A 19,481-nucleotide genomic window follows, 5' to 3' on the forward strand; every position below is an offset into this window, starting at 1 on the left:
TTGGACAATTTATGTTCAAACGCAGTTCGTTCCTAATTGGAGTGGTTGGTGTTTTGGGTAGTTCTGGAGATTGGATTTCACTCAAACTTTACCAAATGCCTTTGAACTTGAATTGTCCAATTTCTTACACCTATCTAGAGAGATTCCACTAGTGAGGGTCTTGTGGAGGAGTCACGATGTGGAAGAGGCCACTTGGGGACCTGAAGAACAGGTGCTGGCTCAGTATACTTACCTCTTCGAGTGACAGGTACGTAAATTTCGAGGACGAAATTTTCATAAGGGGGGTAGATTGTAACAACCCAAACCTTAATTATTATTTAACTATTAATTTAATGAAGGAAAAGACTAAACTACCCTCGGAATAATTTATTAGGTTTTAAGTTGACTTTTTGACCGAGAAAGAATTTGGAAAATCCATTTGTACCATTGCATAGAGCACGACAAAACGAGTCCGTAGACACGTAATGGGCTCAATTCCGAGTCGTATTGAAGATAATACGATCAAAATACGAAAAAGGGCAAAATTGAAATTTTGTAAAAAAAAAATCAGATTTTAAAATCAGACCCTCCCTTTCTCTCTCCTCACTCTCTCTTCTTTCTCGCGACATCTCCCCCCCCTCTGGTTTTCCAGCCGACATCACCCCTCCTCCCAGCCACCACCAGCGACGCCGGCCAGCCCAGATCAGACTGGCGACTCCCCAGCCTCCTTGCTCGACGTCCTCCCCCGCCGCCTGCCGCCACGAATCGCTGGAGAGAACCAGAAAATCGCGGCAGATTTTCTCCAATTTTCAAATCCCTCAAACTCCCTCCTCCGGCCACCAAATCGGACGAATTAGGTATGGTTTTTCGACTGATTTTCATGCTCTAGCTGATGGTTGGGTAGGATTGGAGAGATTTTGAGGATTAAGAGGTTAATTTTCGAGTTAAGTTTCTGCCGAGCTTAGGATGCCGGAATCAGTCACTTCCGGTCACTTTTTGGCCTTAGTCCAAGAACAAAAGTGGTTGCAAATTTGGTTTTTTACCTAGACTAGGAGTTTGGGCCGGCGGTTTAGAGATTTTCCGGTCGCCGGAAATTGTTAGGCACACCCACGCGCGGCCGGCGCGTGGGCGGCGCGTGGGCCAGGCAGCAGGGGCCATTCTTGGTCCCAGAACGATCCTCGTGTCCTCACGAGCGCGTAGGTTTTCGCGGATCTCAATTCGGATAACGTTTGAACCCCGAACGGATCTCGCATAGTGTGCATTTTTCGGGTTCAATACGTTCGGACCGTTGGATCATAGCCAAACTGGAGGATGTTGATCGAGGTATTTGAATGATTGTGTAGGATTCGACGGATCGTCAATCGGAGTCCCGGATACTCCGAAAAAGCCAACCCTAGGACTAGGTTTACGGAAAATCATTCATTAGTCCGATCGTACAATTGTGAGCAATCCGACCATCCGATCGAGATCAAACTCTTGGGACAAGTGTCCTAGGCCTATTGGAACCTCTAGGAACGATCGGATCGGAATTCTGAGGTCGTGGACCCCACGGGGTCCCGAGTTGACTTTTGGGAATTTTATCGCTTTTGAGTCCCTAGGTACTTTTAAATCGTGTCCACTGAGAGGAAAGTGAGTGTGGACATAGGAATGACCTTTAAAGTGATGCACGCATTTTTAGGAGCCGGGGGTCAGGGTTTTTAATTTAATATTATATTACTGAGCAGAGTTTTTAATAAAATATTATGATGGTTATACAGGCACCCGGGCACCAGGTGACCCGCAGGAGGGACCTTCAAAGGGTCCAGCTAGCTCAGAGTATCTGTGAGTGGACTGTTTGTTTTATAAACGTTTTATGCATTTTAATTTCATTATTTGATCTTGAATAAGTTTTACTGAATACAGCTTTCCTAGCATGACTTGATAGATTTAAATATTTCTGTTTATTTATGTGCTGCCTAGTGGAACATTTAAAAAGGGATTTGGAAAGTTAGAACTGAGGTATTATCAGATTAAATGGCAGCAGGATTTAAGGAATAGTTTTATAAGTAGTTTTATAAACTTTAATCTTTTTCAAGAATTATATATATATATATATATATATATATATATATATATATATATACATTTATTTTAAGCCACCATAGGTACCCAAGGTTGCCTTCAGTATAATAAATGTTGCCTCGGAAATAAAGTTGCCTTCGGAATAAAATTATGTTGCCTTCGGTTATATTGATGTCGACGGACATCCAGTTGCCTTCGGGTAAGTCAGCATGCTAGACACCGCCCCACGATTTTCGGGGACGCCCAAACCGTGGGTGTGAGGAATGCGGATCAGGCCGACCAAGTGTCCCCTGAATTCTGCTAGGATTGCGGATCAGGCCGACTAAGTGTCCCCTGAATTCTGCTAGGATTGCGGATCAGGCCGACCAAGTGTCCCCTGAATTCTGCTAGGATTGCGGCTCGGGTTGACTTTGTGTTTCCCGAGGTCTGCTAGGACGTGTCACTCCGGTGGCACGAGAATGGAATTGACGGATTATAAAGGAATTGACGGAAATTAAAGGAATTGACGGATTATAAGGAATTGACGGATTACTAAATGGGTACACCTAGGTGGTAGATTTAAAAGTTGATTTCAATGCTTTCAAGGATTTAACGTTTTAATCAAGTGTGTGATTGTTTATATATATATATATATATATATATATATATATATATATATATATATATATATACACGCTTGCATTGATTTCTGTACGTAAATTTATATAAGACTTAATGTTTGATTAAGTGTATGATTGGCTCTTAGATATAAATAGAAATGCATTGATTTTAGTACGAGTATAAATAAGAAAATGATATAGTTTTATAACTGTTTTTACAGAGGGGTTAGTATGTTCTAATACTATTTTCTAACGCTTTGTTTTTGTCCACTCACCCTTTTAATGTTTTGCGCCCCCAGGCAGTAAGCGTGCACAATGAGCCACCACCGGGCCGAGTTCATCTTCCGCCACCTTCCTTGACAAAGTAGGGTTTTGTTTAATTATTTTATATTTGTAACCTAATCTGTGTAGAGCTCTGATATTGCCCTAGAACACTTGTCTAACTGTTAGTATGTAAATTTTTGTATGCTGGCAGTTGGTGTATATTATTTTATATGCATGTCTGACAGGTGTAAGTTTGGGATTGGTCTAATTGCAGGGGAGACTCTGCTAATTTTTCGGCAGAAGTCAAACCCCAGTTTTATGTTGAAAGTGGACTGGAAAGGGCAATTAGGTCACTTGTGCCCGGCACTTGCCAGGTGTCGGACACAAACAGGGTCCGGCTCGGATTCCAAAGTGGAATTTGGGTCGGGTCCTGTCATCCGATCTCTAGAACTATGGACTACACCAACCACTCCGATTAGGAACGAACCGTCTTTGAACATAAATTGTCCAGTTTCTTGCACCTATTGATTTCGGATTGTGCCCAAAACTTGGGCAACATCATAATATGGTGGGAGGAGTCATTTGGTTAAGTTTGAGTGAAATTGGATCTCTAGAACTACCTAATACACCACCTGAGCTTTCAGGGCCGCCACCTCCTCACTCAGTGCTCCGCACTCTCATGTTCTCGCCAGTAGGCGCATTCCCAAATATGTGGCCGAGACCGCGTTGAGCACGGTTAAATTGTGGGACTCGTCCACTGCCATCTTGTCGGACCTCTGCGCCACATGCAGATGATCTGCAACTGTAAGTCTGCTGACAGTCATGCCTTCCGGCAATACTGCCCTCCACGACACCACCTCAGAGAAGTTTGAGGCCGAGCCATGATGGTATGAGGAGTTTGGGAAGATAGGGTTTTAAGGAGCCCTTATCTCTGCATTTGGTGGTGCGAGCGACAACTCAAGGTTAAGGTCATCAATGAGCATATCTGAGGATGCCATTGATTTTTATATCTGGACTATTTGATGGTTTTTCTTGAGTTTGCAGGATGAAATGCAGGGTACTCCTCCTTTCAACCGAGAAGTGGTTTAAATAGACTTATGCTCATAAGGGGGCCGACACCACTTTGCATTTCCAGAGCAATTTGCGGTTGCGTCAAATTAAAAGGGAAGCATTTCTGCTTTCACTTTACTTTCTTTTCCTTCCTGTTTTCTGGTGCATTGTGTTTTGATTTCTTTTTAGTTTGTCGTCTTTGTTTTATTTTAGTTGGGGAACTGTGATTTGTTCTTTTTCGTTTGTCGCATTCCCTTTATTCCAGTTTGGGAAGTGCGTTTTGTTTTTCTTCTTTGTCTTTTGCAACTTTCTTTTCTTTTATTTCATTTCCGAAAACGAAAAAAAAAAATACACGGAAAGGGCAAAGACAAACAGGCACACCAATAATACACTAGAATTATTCTTTCACAGTGCTCGGTGTCTCGACCATGGGACCTTTGAGTTTGGCCCTATGGCTGTCCTCTTCTGGGTTTTCACGCACAGCCTCTTGGGGCTCATCACTCGAGCTCCCAAAGATTGCACTCTTAGCTTGAGCGTACCCACTCTCGCGATCTGTTTTCTAGCGCTTACCCGGTCGGTCTAGGTCCTCCAGCTACTTTCTCATGTCATGGGCGTAAACACTTACCATCTTTGAGAGATTTTTGTTCTCTTCCCGCAACGCCTCCAGCTGGTGTCGATTCACCTCCACTATCCTTGCCCTTTCCCTTTTTAAGCTTTTAATAATACTCTGGCACTCTTTCACCATACTTCGCTCTGCCGCCAACTGACCTCTCAGCACCTCTACCTCATGGGACTTCGCAAGTAGGCGATGACCCACACTTGCGATTGTTGCGGTGCTTTGCACGCTTAGTGCCAGAGCATCGCTCACGACCCGGTTGTCATCCCTTGCTCCCAGCACCCGTATATCCTTGGGAGTCACTAGATTTCTAGCAACTCCAAGGGCAACATCGTTGTCCAGCAGTATCGAGTCATTCACTGTCACGTGCCCCCGTGCAGAGGCAAAGTAGGGCATCCACACTGGTGCCACTGCTTGGCCCCGAGTCTGAGTCGGTGGAGCTAGGTTGAGATCCAACGAGAATGGGTAGGAAGACGCCATTTCAACTCTTACTTTCTTTTGTCTTTCTTTTCTCTTTTGTGTGTTTCTGAGTTTGTGTGTTCTTCCCCAACTCTTTCTCTTCTTCTTTTATAGAGTTAGTTTTTACGTAACCCTAGCCACTGCGCTTCTGCGTTTTGCGCGGCCCTTACGGCCTATCCCCTTAGGTCACCTCACCTAGTCCCCAACCCCTTTAATTACAGTTCTGCCTTTCAGCGCTTTTGAGAAACGAAAGTCGTCACGCCTTCCTATGAAGCCAATAATTCTGGCTTGGGAACATGAGAGAGACCTCTGCTTGTCGACACGTCTCTCACTTTGTATCCCGTGACTCACAGGTGCCGAGACATCAGGGCCCACTTTTTCTATTTTTCTGAGTTCTCGCTCTTTGTGCTTCTGACTTGGTTTCTTTGTTTTATATACTTTCTTCGCTTTTGGGCTTTCGTTTGGGTTGGGCTTTCATTTGGTTTGTGCGTTTCATTGGGTTGGATTTCTGCATATGTAAGACTGTTGTTAGGGCTTACTGTTTTATTTGTTTCTGTTTGGTTTCGTTTTTGTTTTTGTTTTTGCAACCGTGTTGTAGTTGTTTTTCTTGTTTGTTCTTGTATTTACTTGCTTTATTCCCTTTAATTCTTGTTATAACGTTGTTGATGCCTGAATTCTTTAACATTGAGGACAATGTTTGTTTCTAAGTTTGGGAAGGGATAGCAAGTCTTTTTCGTTTCACTTAAATTCTTACTTTCTTTTATTTTGTTTTCTTTTATGTTTTGAGTCTTTTTGTTCTTAAGTCACTTTCCGGACATATATGATGAGATTGTGATGAATGTTTAAATGACTTGATTGAAAATGCTTTAAAAAATAATAATAATAATAATAATAATTTATTATTCACTAAATGGCATCGTTCTAGCATGATATGTTTGAAACCCTCTATGCACTTGCCATTTGTTTCATAATTCTCCAGTTGAGGGACTTGCATGATCCAAAGAATTGTATCAAGCATGAATTAGACTTGTATAACCATAAATAATGTGAGCTTTGAGCCTTTTGCTTCAATTCATGAGTGTTATACACGTATTCTTTTTTTTTCTTGTCATCCGAGTTGTTGTTTGATTTCATTATTCATTGACTTGGTTGAGCACTTAAAAGACATTCATTATTTTGCAATTTGATTACATGACATTTGAGAAATGATATTAAGGCCCTCTTTGGACCGTTTGTGCCTTTCAAGCTAACCCTATGCATGCTTAAGCATGATCTTCCATTGTTAACCACCTTGAGCCTATATGTATGCCTTTTCTTTCAAGTAACCAATTATTACTTCTAGCCTTAGCCTGAAAAACAAGAATTTACCTTTCTAAGGAACTAGTGAGCTTTAATTTAGATGTGTTTTTCATGCTAAGTTTGGGAAGGGTTATTACATTTCGAAAAAAAAAAAAAAAGAAAAAAAAAAAGAGAAGAGTACTTCACTCAAAGGGTGAAAGAAAAGAGAAAAGTTGTGGTTAAGTGGCAATGGTTTCAAATTCAATTCCATGTTTCTTGGTTGTTCGAATGGAAGGAAGGAGTGTGAATCAAATTTTTGTGGAGGTATAAGGCTTTGTGGTCTAATTGATCACACCCAAAAAAAAAAAAATGAATGAAAATCTCAAGCGTGATGTTTCAAAGTCTTTTAGTCAACGATTATATGCTCTTACATTGTGAGTTCCTTGGACTTTGTTGTATCCTTATCCTTCATTTCTTACTCATCTTACACCCTTAGCCCCATTACAACCTATAATAAAGACCTAAATTGATCCTAAATGTCATGTGGTTGAATTGTACACATTCTGTTTTTAAGTGTTTGGCATCCTTCTTGAGATCATATTCATGCATGTTTTTCATCTTGCCAATTGTGAGTTAAGTCCCGTATGGTTTAACTCTATTCTCATATTTACTACTGAGTGATGCATTGTACCCCTCTTCCGAGTGATTCATTTGTGAGAGGACAACTTTTGTGAGATTTGAAGTTACATTTGTGCTTGGTATGATTTTTGAAGTTGTGTGAAAACTGAAATTGGAGAATGAGTTCCATTTGGCCATCACACTACTACACTTTGAACATGTTGTGTTCTGAACTTTGCTGCCTTGTGAATAATGTCTAAACTGAGTTTTTCTTGTGAAAACTTTTAAGTCATTTGCATAAGTCGCTCTCTCTTTGGAAAGTGTTCGGAAAGTTTTGTTTCGAATCTTGTTTTAGTTTCTGTTTTGCTCGAGGACTAGCAAAAGATAAGTTTGGGAAGTTTGTTCGGTTCATTTTTACACAAGATTTTTCATGTTATTCACCCACTATTTTGAGTTAGTTCTTGACATTTTATAGCTTTTTACTTCCTTTTTGTGTTTTCTTAGATTTTACCTTGGTTGGGATGAAAATGAGCTAAAAGTGCATTATTAGTTATAAATTCTGTTTTTGTTCATTTTCGTAGGTCAACTTCTTGGCCTGGGATCAACATGCTCTGGTGCTCGGATGAGGTCATGATCTTCATGAGACTTGTTCCAATGGATGTTAACTACAACATATCCAAATTTGAGCTCCATTGGACAAGTATTGCCTATCCAACCAATCCAGCATGTTACCACAGCTCTGGAAATCCGGATTTGGCCAGCTTTTACCTCCTTTGTGTCATCTTAATTTCTTGTTACCATAACTCTTGGTAACAAGGAATTACCTTTATAAATGAGATATTTTCTGAAGCTTTTGGCATCTTTGTGAAGTCAAAGCTTCATCATGGCAAGGGGACAATGGGCAAAGGCTTTAGAGGAAAGAATGAGTTTTATATTAAAAGTGTGAGCTGGAAATGATGGGCAAAGGAGCAAAGGGAAGTGCAATCTGAAGTGGGAGAGGTTTTGAGCGTGGGTAGCTATCCATTCTATGATTCTACACATTGAGAGCAGATTTTGGAGAGCTTGGAGCTAGGAGAAAGCCAAGGTGCAGCCAAACAAAGTGGAGAAGAAAGCTTCCACCATTGATGACCTTGAAGCTTTCATCATTTTCTCAAAATCTGTAAACTCTTTCTAATTTTATTTTGAATTTGTATTTGGAATAAGTATGAGAGAATCAATGCGTCTTGAGCCACGACCCATGGTCTTGATTGCGAACATTTTCATCAACACGTTTAGAGTTCATCACTTGAGTATTCATGAACTTGGGTAGAATTGTTTAGGGTGGATTCCGAAACCCTAGTGTTTGTTACATTTTTAATTCCACTCTTTGATATTTCATCTCTACTTTTCTCATTTAAATTCAAAGTCCATTTACTTTCATACAATAGAAATAGGTCACTTGAAACAAATCAAACCCCCCCCCCCCCCCCCCCCCAATGTGTGTGTGAGTTGTGTGTTCGACACGTGGTGTGTCTTTGTTACTGAATTTATTTGTTTCCGTAATTTTTTTGGACTTTTGGTCCGCGATGTGTTCTTCCATTTTTTGTGCTGATTCCAACCGTATAAAGAACGTGAAATTTGGATAAACGGTTGGAAAGTTATAGGCAAAACACTGGACAGAGGTCGAAACTGAAAAAACAGAGAAACGAATCTGCCCAAAAACGACCGGTTGTTACTGTTCAGGCGACCGGTCTTCACTGTTCATGGCACTGTTTACAACACTGTTCACGGGTGATAAATAAGTGATAAAATGGTGATAGAAAATGCTGTTTGTGTTTCTCTTTAGTTTTCTTGTGTTGTTCCATTTCTTTTACACTTCTTTACTCATTTATAGTTTCCATTTTGCATTTGTGCATTTGTGGTGTGTTAAATAAGTGTTCTTTACGTACTCAAATTAGAACTTATAGGAAGCCGACAAGTTCTTCGTGGGATCGACCCCGTACTTACATAATCTATACTTCGATAGATTTGTGCACTTACGGGTATTTTTAATTGGTTGTTTGCACATTAATTTGTGTCCTTTTAGGAATGCAACAGGCAACATCATAATATGGTGGGAGGAGTCATTTGGTTAAGCTTGAGTGAAATCCGATCTCTAGAACTATGGAATACACCAACCACTCCGATTAGGAACTAAATGCCTTTGAACATAAATTGTCCAATTTTTTACACCTATTGATTTCGGATAGAGCCCAAAACTTGGGCAACATCATAATATGGTGGGAGGAGTCATTTGTTTAAGTTTGAGTGAAATCCGATGTCTAGAACTACCCAATACACGAATCACCCCAATTAGGAACGAACTGCCTTTGAACTTGAATTGTCCAATTTCTTACACCTATTCATTTCGGATTGAGCCCAAAACTTGGGCAACATCATAATATGGTGGGAGGAGTCATTTGTTTAAGTTTGAGTCAAATCCGATGTCCAGAACTACCCAATACACCAACCACCCCAATTAGGAACGACCTGCCTTTGAACTGGAATTGTCCAATTTCTTACACCTATTGATTTCGGATCGAGCCCAAAACTTGGGCAACGTCAAAATATGGTGGGAGGAGTCATTTGGTTAAGTTTGAGTGAAATCCGATCTCTAGAACTACCCAAAACACCAACCACTCCAATTAGGAACGAACTGCCTTCGAACTTGAATTGTCCAATTTCTTACACCTATTGATTTCGGATCGAGCCAAAAACTTGGGCAACATCATAATATGGTGGGAGGAGTCATTTGGTTAAGCTTGAGTGAAATCCGATCTCTAGAACTATGGAATACACCAACCACTCCGACTAGGAACGAACTGCCTTTGAACATAAATTGTCCAATTTTTTACACCTATTGATTTCGGATCGAGCCCAAAACTTGGGCAACATCACAATGTGGTGGGAGGAGTCATGTGGTTAGTTTTGAGTGAAATCCGATCTCTAGAACTATGGAATACACCAACCACTCCGATTAGGAACGAACTGCCTTTGAACTTGAATTATCCAATTTCTTACACCTATTGATTTCGGATTGAGACCAAAACTTGGGAAACATCACAATATGGTGGGAGGAGTCATTTGGTTAGTTTTGAGTGAAATCCGATCTCTAGAACTATGGAATACACCAACCACTCCGATTAGGAACGAACTGCTTTTGAACATAAATTGTCCAATTTCTTGAACCTAATGATTTCCGATCGAGCCCAAAACTTGGGCAACATCATAATATGGCGGGAGGAGTCATTTGGTTAAGTTTGAGGGAAATCCGATCTCTAAAACAACCCAAAACACCAACCACTCCAACGAGGAACGAACTGCCTTTGAACTTGAATTGTCCAACTTCTTACCCGTATTTATTTCGGATCGAGGCCAGAACTTTGGCAACATCATAATTTGGTGGGAGGAATCAGTTGGTTAGTTTTGAGTGAAATCCGATCTCTAGAACTATGGAATACACCAACCACTCCGATTAGGAACGAACTGCCATTGAACATAAGTTGTCCAATTTCTTACACCGATTGATTTCGGATCAAGTCTAAAACTGGGGCAACATCGTAATGAGGTGGGAGGAGTCATTTGGTTAGTTTTGAGTGAAATCCTATCTCTAGAACTATGGAATACACCAACCACTCTGATTAGGAACGAACTGCCTATGAACTTGAATTGTCCAATTTCTTTCAACTATTGATTTCGGATCGAGCCCAAAACTTGGGCAACATCATAATATGGTGGGAGGAGTCATTTGGTTAAGTTTGAGTGAAATCCGATCTCTAGAACAACCCAAAACACCAACCACTCCAATTAGGAACGAACTGCCTTTGAACTTGAATTGTCCAATTTCTTACACCTATTGATTTCGGATCGAGCCCAAAACTGGGGCAACATCATAATATGGTGGGACGAGTCATTTGGTTAAGTTTGAGTGAAATCCGATCTCTGGAACTACCCAGAACACCAACCACTCCAATTAGGAACGAACTGCCTTTGAACTTGAATTGTCCAATTTCTTACACCTATTGATTTCGGATCGAACCCAAAACTTGGGCAACATCATAATATGGTGGGACGAGTCATTTGGTTAGGTTAGAGTGAAATCCGATCCCTAGAACTACGAAAAACCCCAATCACTCCAATTAGGAACGAACTGCCTTTGAACTTGAATTGTCCAATTTCTTACCCCTATTTATTTCGGATCGTGCCCAAAACTTGGGCAACATCATAAGATGGTGGGAGGAGTCATTTGGTTAAGTTTGAGTGAAATTCGACCTCTAGAGCTACCCAAAACACCAACCACTCCAATTAGGAACGAACTGCCTTTGAACTTGAAATGTCCAATTTCTTACACCTATTGATTTCGGATCGAGCCCAAAACTTCGGCAACATCATAATATGGTGGGAGGAGTCATTTGGTTAGTTTTGAGTGAAATCCGATCTCTAGAAATATGGAATACAACAATCACTCCGATTAGGAACGAACTGCCTTTGAACATAAATTGTCCAATTTCTTACATCGATTGATTTCGGATAGAGCCCAAAACTTGGGCAACATCATAATATGGTGGGAGGAGTCATTTGGTTAAGTTTGAGTGAAATCCGATCTCTAGAACTACCCAAAACACCAACCACTCCAATTTCGAACGAACTGCCTGTGAACTTGAATTGTCCAATTTCTTACACCTATTGATTTCGGATCGAGCCCAAAACTGGGGCAACGTCCTAATATGGTGGGAGGAGTCATTTGGTTAAGTTTGAGTTAAATCCGATCTCTAGAACTACCCAAAACACCAACCACTCCAATTAGGAACGAACTGCCTTTGAACTTGAATTGTCCAATTTCTTACACCTTTTGATTTCGTTTCGAGCCAATAACTTGGGCAACATCATAATATGGTGGGAGGAGTCATTTGGCTAGTTTTGAGTGAAATCCGATCTCTAGAACTATGGAATACACCAACCACTCCGATTAGGAACGAACTGCCTTTGAATATAAATTGCCCAATTTCTTACACCTATTGATTTCGGATCGAGCCCAAAACTGGGGCAACATCATAATATGGTGGGACGAGTCATTTGGTTAAGTTTGAGTGAAATCCGATCTCTAGAAAAACCAAAAACACCAACCACTCCAATTAGGAACGAACTACCTTTGAACTTGAAATGTCCAATTTCTTACACCTATTGATTTCGGATCGAGCCCAAAACTTCGGCAACATCATAATATGGTGGGAGGAGTCATTTGGTTAGTTTTGAGTGAAATCCGATCTCTAGAAATATGGAATACAACAATCACTCCGATTAGTAACGAACTGCCTTTGAACATAAATTGTCCAATTTCTTACACCGATTGATTTCGGATAGAGCCCAAAACTGGGCCAACATCATAATATGGTGGGAGGAGTCATTTGGTTAAGTTTGAGTTAAATCCGATCTCTAAAACTTCCCAAAACACCAACCACTCCAATTAGGAACGAACTGCCTTTGAACTTGAATTGTCCATTTTCTTACACCTATTGATTTGGGATTGAGCCCAAAACTTGGGCAACATCATAATATGGTGGGAGGAGTCATTTGGTTAAGTTTGAGTGAAATCCGATCTCTAGAACTACCCAAAACACCAACCATTCCAGTTAGGAACGAACTGCTTTCGAACTTGAATTGTCCAATTTCTTACACCTATTGATTTCGGATCGAGCCCAAAACTGGGCCGACATCATAATATGGTGGGAGGAGTCATTTGGTTAAGTTTGACTGAAATCCGATCTCTAAAACTACCCAAAACACCAACCACTCCAATTAGGAACGAACTGCCTTTGAACTTGAATTGTCCATTTTCTTACACCTATTGATTTGGGATTGAGCCCAAAACTTGGGCAACATCATAATATGGTGGGAGGAGTCATTTGGTTAAGTTTGAGTGAAATCCGATCTCTGGAACTACCCAGAACACCAACCACTCCAATTAGGAACGAACTGCCTTTGAACTTGAATTGTCCAATTTCTTACACCTATTGATTTCGGATCGAACCCAAAACTTGGGCAACATCATAATATGGTGGGACGAGTCATTTGGTTAGGTTAGAGTGAAATCCGATCCCTAGAACTACGAAAAATCCCAATCACTCCAATTAGGAACGAACTGCCTTTGAACTTGAATTGTCCAATTTCTTACCCCTATTTATTTCGGATCGTGCCCAAAACTTGGGCAACATCATAAGATGGTGGGAGGAGTCATTTGGTTAAGTTTGAGTGAAATTCGACCTCTAGAGCTACCCAAAACACCAACCACTCCAATTTGGAACGAACTTCCTTTGAAGTTGAATTGTACAATTTCTTACACCTATTGATTTTGGATCGACCCCAAAACTTGGGCAACATCATAATATAGTGGGAGGAGTCATTTAGTTAAGTTTGAGTGAAATCCGATGTCTAGAACTACCCAATACACCAAACCACCCCAACAAGGAACGAACTGCCTTCGAACTTGAATTGTCCAATTTCTTACACCTATTGACTTCGGATCGAGCCCAAAACTTGGGCAACATCATAATACGGTGGGAGGAGTCGTTTGGTTAATTTTGAGTGAAATCCGATGTCTAGAACTACCCAATACACCAACCACTCCAATTAGGAACGAACTGCCTTTCAACTTGAGTTGTCCAATTTTTTACACCTATTGATTTTGGATCGAGCCCAAAACTTGGGAAACATCATAATATGGCGGGAGGAGTCATTTCGTTAAGTTTGAGTGAAATCCGATCTCTAGAACTACCCAAAACAATAACCACTCCAATTAGGAACGAACTGCCTTTGAACTTGAATTGTCCAATTTCTTACACCTATTCATTTCAGGTCGAGCCCAAAACTTGGACAACATCATAATATGGTGGGAGGAGTCATTTGGTTAAGTTTGAGTGAAATCCGACCTCTAGAACTACCCAAAACACCAACCACTCCAACTAGGAACGAACTGCCTTTGAACTTGAATTGTCCAATTTCTTAAACCTGTTGATTTTGGATCGAGCCCAAAACTTGGGCAACAACATAATATGGTGGGAGGAGTGATTTTGTTAGTTTTGAGTGAAATCCGATCTCTAGAACTATGGAATACACCAACCACTCCGATTAGGAACGAACTGCCTTCGAACAAGAATTGTCCAATTTATTACACCTATTGATTTCGGATCGAGCCCTACACTTGAGCAACATCATAATATGGTGGGAGGAGTCATTTGGTTAAATTTGAGTGAAATCCGATCTCTAGAACTACCGAAAACACCAACCATTCCAATTAGGAACGAACTGCCTATGAACTTGAATTGTCCAATTTCTTAAACCTATTGATTTCGGATCGAACCCAAAACTTGGGCAACATCATAATATGGTGGGAGCAGTCATTTTGTTAGTTTTGAGTGAAATCCGATCTCTGGAACTATGGAATACACCAACCACTCCGATTAGGAACAAACTGCATTTGAACACGAATTGTCCAATTTCTTACAACTATTGATTTCGGATCGAGCCCAAAACATGGGCAACATCATAATATGGTGGGAGGAGTCATTTGGTTAAGTTTGAGTAAAATCCGATCTCTAGAACTACCCAAAACACCAGCCACACCAATGAGGAACGAACTGCCTTTGAACTTGAATTTTCCAATTTCTTACACCTTTTGATTTCGGATCGAGCCCAAAACTTGGGCAACATCATAATATGGGGGGAGGAGTCATTTGGTTAAGTTTGAGTAAAATCCGATCTCTAGAACTACCCAAAACACCAGCCACACCAATGAGGAACGAACTGCCTTCGAACTTGAATTTTCCAATTTCTTACACCTTTTGATTTCGGATCGACCCCAAAACTTGGGCAACATCATAATATGGTGGGAGGAGTCATTTGGTTAAGTTTGAGTGAAATCCGATCTCTAGAACTCCCCAATACACCAAGCACTCCAATTAGGAACGAACTTCCTTTGAACTTGAATTGTCCAATTTCTTAAACCTATTGATTTCGGATCGAGCCCAAAACTTGGGAAGCATGACAATATGGTGGGAGGAGTCGTTTGGCTAGTTGGAGTGAAATCCGATCTCTAGAACTATGGAATACACCAACCACTCCGATTAGGAACGAACTGCCTTCGAACAAGAATTGTCCAATTTCTTACACCTATTGATTTCGGATCTAGCCCTACACTTGAGCAACATCATAATATGGTGGGAGGAGTCATTTGGTTAAATTTGAGTGAAATCCGATATCTAAAACTACCGAAAACACCAACCATTCCAATTAGGAACGAACTGCCTATGAACTTGAATTGTCCAATTTCTTAAACCTATTGATTTCGAATCGAACCCAAAACTTGGGCAACATCATAATATGGTGGGAGCAGTCATTTTGTTAGTTTTGAGTGAAATCCGATCTCTAGAACTATGGAATACACCAACCACTCCGATTAGGAACGAACTGCATTTGAACACGAATTGTCCAATTTTTTACAACTATTGATTTCGGATCGAGCCCAAAACATGGGCAACATCATAATATGGTGGGAGGAGTCATTTGGTTAAGTTTGAGTGAAATCCGATCTCTAGAACTCCCCAATACACCAAGCACTCCAATTAGGAACGAACTTCCTTTGAACTTGAATTGTCCAATTTCTTAAACCTATTGATTTCGGATCGAGCCCAAAACTTGGGAAGCATGACAATATGATGGGAGGAGTCGTTTGGCAAGTTGGAGTGAAATCCGATCTCTAGAACTATGGAATACACCAACCACTCCGATTAGGAACGAACTGCCTTCGAACAAGAATTGTCCAATTTCTTACACCTATTGATTTCGGATCGAGCCCTACACTTGAGCAACATCATAATATGTTGGGAGGAGTCATTTGGTTAATTTTGAGTGAAATCCAATCTCTAGAACTACCCAAAACACCAACCACTCCAATTAGGAACGAACTGCCTTTGAACTTGAATTGTCCAATTTCCTACACCTATTCATTTCGGATCGAGCCCAAAACTTGGGCAACATCATAATACGGTGGGAGGAGTCATTTGGTTAAGTTTCAGTGAAATCCGATCTCCAGAACTACCCATTACACCAACCCACTCCAATTATGAACGAACTGCCTTTGAAATTGAATTGTCCAAATTCTTAAACCTATTGATTTCGGATCGAGCCCAAAACTTGGGCAACATCATAATATGGAGGGAGGAGTCATTTTGTTAGTTTTGAGTGAAATCCGATCTCCAGAACTATGGAATACACCACCCACTCCGATTAGGAACGAACTCACTTTGAACATAAATTGTCCAATTCCTTACACCTTTTGATTTCGGATCGACCCCAAAACTTGGGCAACATCATAATATGGTGGGAGGAGTCATTTGGTTAAGTTTGAAGGAAATCCGATCTCTAGAACTACCCAAAACACCAACCACTCCAATGAGGAACGAACTGCCTTTGAACTTGAATTGTCCAATTTCTTAAACCTATTGATTTTGGATCGAGCCCAAAACTTGGGCAACAACATAATACGGTGGGAGGAGTCATTTGGTTAAGTTTGAGTAAAATCCGATCTCCGGAACTACCCAATACACCATCCCACCCATTTAGGAACGAACTGCCTTTGAACTTGAATTGTCCAAATTCTTAAACCTATCGATTTCGGATCGAGCCCAAAACTTGGGCAACATCATAATATGGAGGGAGGAGTCATTTTGTTAGTTTTGAGTGAAATCTGATCTCTAGAACTACCCAAAACACCACCCACTGCGATTAGGAACGAACTGACTTTGAACATAAATTGTCCAATTTCTTACACCTATTGATTTCGGATCGAGCCCAAAACTTGGGCAACATCATAATATGGTATGAGGAGTCATTGGGTTAAGTTGGAGTGAAATCCGATCTCGAGATCTACCCAAAACACCAAACACTCCAATTTGGAACGAACTGCCTTTGAACTTGAATTGTCCAATTTCTTACACCTATTGAATTGGGATCGAGCCCAAAACATGGGCAGCATCATAATATGGTGGGGGGAGTCATTTTGTTAAGTTTGAGGGAAATCCGATATCTAGAACTACCAAAAACACCAGCCACACCAATGAGGAACGAACTGCCTTTGAACTTGAATTGTCCAATTTCTGACCCCTATTTATTTCGGATCGAGCCCAGAACTTGGGCAACATCATAACGTGGTGGGAGGAGTCATTTGGTTAAGTTTGGGTGAAATCCGATCTCTAGAACTACCCAAAACACCAACCACTCCAATTAGGAACGAACTGCCTTTGAACTTGAATTGTCCAATTTCTTAGACCCATTGATTTCGGATCGAGCCCAAAACTTGGGCAACATCATAATATGGCGGGAGGAGTCATTTGGTTAAGTTTGAGTGAAATCCGATCTCTAGAACTCCCCAATACACCAACCACTCCAATTAGGTACGAACTTCCTTTGAACTTAAATTGTCCAATTTCTTAAACCTATTGATTTCGGATCGAGCCCAGAACTTGGGAAACATGACAATATGGTGGGAGGAGTCATTTGGCTAGTTGGAGTGAAATCCGATCTCTAGAACTACCCAAAACACCAACCACTCCAATTAGGGACGAACTGCCTTTAAACTTGAATTGTCCAATTTCTTACACCTATTGATTTCGGATCGAGCCCAAAACTTGGGCAACATCCCAATATGGTGGAAGGAGTCGTTTGGTTAAGTTTGAGTAAAATCCGATCTCTGGAACAACCCAAAACACTAACCACTCCAATTGAACTTCAATTGTCCAATTTCTTACACCTATTGATTTCGAATCGAGCCCAAAACTTGGGCAACATCATAATGTGGTTGGAGGAGTGATTCGGTGTGTTTTGAGTAAAATCCAATCGCTAGAACTATGAATTACCCCAACCACTCCAATTTGGAACGAACTGCCTTTGAACTTGAATTGTCCAATTTCTTACACCTATTGATTTCAGATCGAGCCCAAAATTTGGGCAACAACATAATATGGTGGGAGGAGTCATTTGATTGAGTTTGAGTGAAGTCCGATCTCTAGAACTATGGAATACACCCACCACTCCGATTAGGAACGAACTGCCTTTGAACATAAATTGTCCAATTTGTAACACCTATTGATTTCGGATCGAGCCCGAAACTGGGGCAACATGATAATATGGTGGGAGGAGTCATTTGGTTAAGTTTGAGTGAAATCCGATCTCTAGAACAACCCAAAACAATAACAAATCCAATTAGGAACGAACTGCCTTTAAACTTGAATTGTCCAATTTCTTACACCTATTGATTTCGGATCGAGCCCAAAACTTGGGCAACATGATAATGTGGTGGGAGGAGTCATTTGGTTAAGTTTATTGAAATCCGATCTCTTGAACTACCCAAAACACCAACCACTCCAACTTGGAACGAACTGCCTTTGAACTTGAATTTTCCAATTCCTTACACGTATTGATTTCGGATTGATCCCAAAACTTGGGCAACATCATAATATGGTGGGATGAGTAATTTGGTTAGTTATGAGTGAAATCCAATCTCTAGAACTATGGAATACACCAACCACTCCGATTAGGAACGAACTGCCTTTGAACATAAATTGTCCAATTTCTTACCCCTATTGATTTCGGATCGAGCCAAAAACTTGGGCAACAGCATAATATGGTGGGAGGAGTCATTTGGTTTAGTTTGAGTGAAATCCAATCTCTAGAAGTACCCAAAACACCAACCACACCAATTTGGAACGAACTACCTAGGAACTTAAATTGTCCAATTTCTTACACCTATTGATTTCGGATCGAGCCCAAAATTTGGGCAACAGCATAATATGGTGGGAGGAGTTCTTTGGTTAAGTTTGAGAGAAATTCGATCTCTGGAACTACCCAAAACACCCACCACTTCAATTAGGAACGAACTGCCTTTCAACTTGAATTGTCCAATTTCTAACACCTATTGATTTCGGATCGAGCCCAAAACTTGGGCAACATCATAATATGGTGGGAGGAGTGATTTGGTTAAGTTTGAGTGAAATCCGATCCCTAGAATTACGCAAAACCCCAACCACTCCAATTAGGAACGAACTGCCTTTGAACTTGAATTGTCCAATTTCTTACCCCTATTGATTTCGGATCGAGCCCAAAACTTGGGCAACGTCATAATATGGTGGGAGGAGTCATTTGGTTAAGTTCGAGTGAAATCCGATGTCTAGAACTACCCAATCCACCAACCAACCCAATTAGGAACGAACTGCCACTGAACTTGAAGTGTCCAATTTCTTACACCTATTGATTTCGGATCGAGCCCAAAGCTTGGGCAACATCATAATATGGTGGGAGGAGTCGTTTGGTTAAGTTTGAGTGAAGTCCAATCTCTAGAACTACCCAAAACACCAACCACTCTAATTACGAACGAACTGCCTTTCAACTTGAATTGTCAAATTTCTAACACCTATTCATTTCGGATCGAGCGCAAATCTTGGGCAACATCATAATATGGTGGGAGAAGCCATTTGGTTAAGTTT

General features: G+C 40.8%; 1 long non-coding RNA gene across 1 annotated transcript; it reads left to right on the top strand.

Annotated features, from left to right (window-relative positions):
* Nucleotides 1-604: 604 nt before the first annotated feature.
* Nucleotides 605-3,132, top strand: LOC148297629 (uncharacterized). The gene is made up of 3 exons (XR_015836455.1): nt 605-836; nt 1,737-1,800; nt 2,939-3,132. It is a non-coding gene; the product is annotated as an uncharacterized LOC148297629 (long non-coding RNA).
* Nucleotides 3,133-19,481: the final 16,349 nt, after the last annotated feature.

Source organism: Prunus avium, chromosome 1 (assembly GCF_965620075.1).
Source record: "Prunus avium chromosome 1, drPruAviu1.hap1.1, whole genome shotgun sequence".
Taxonomy (NCBI): Eukaryota; Viridiplantae; Streptophyta; class Magnoliopsida; order Rosales; family Rosaceae; genus Prunus; species Prunus avium.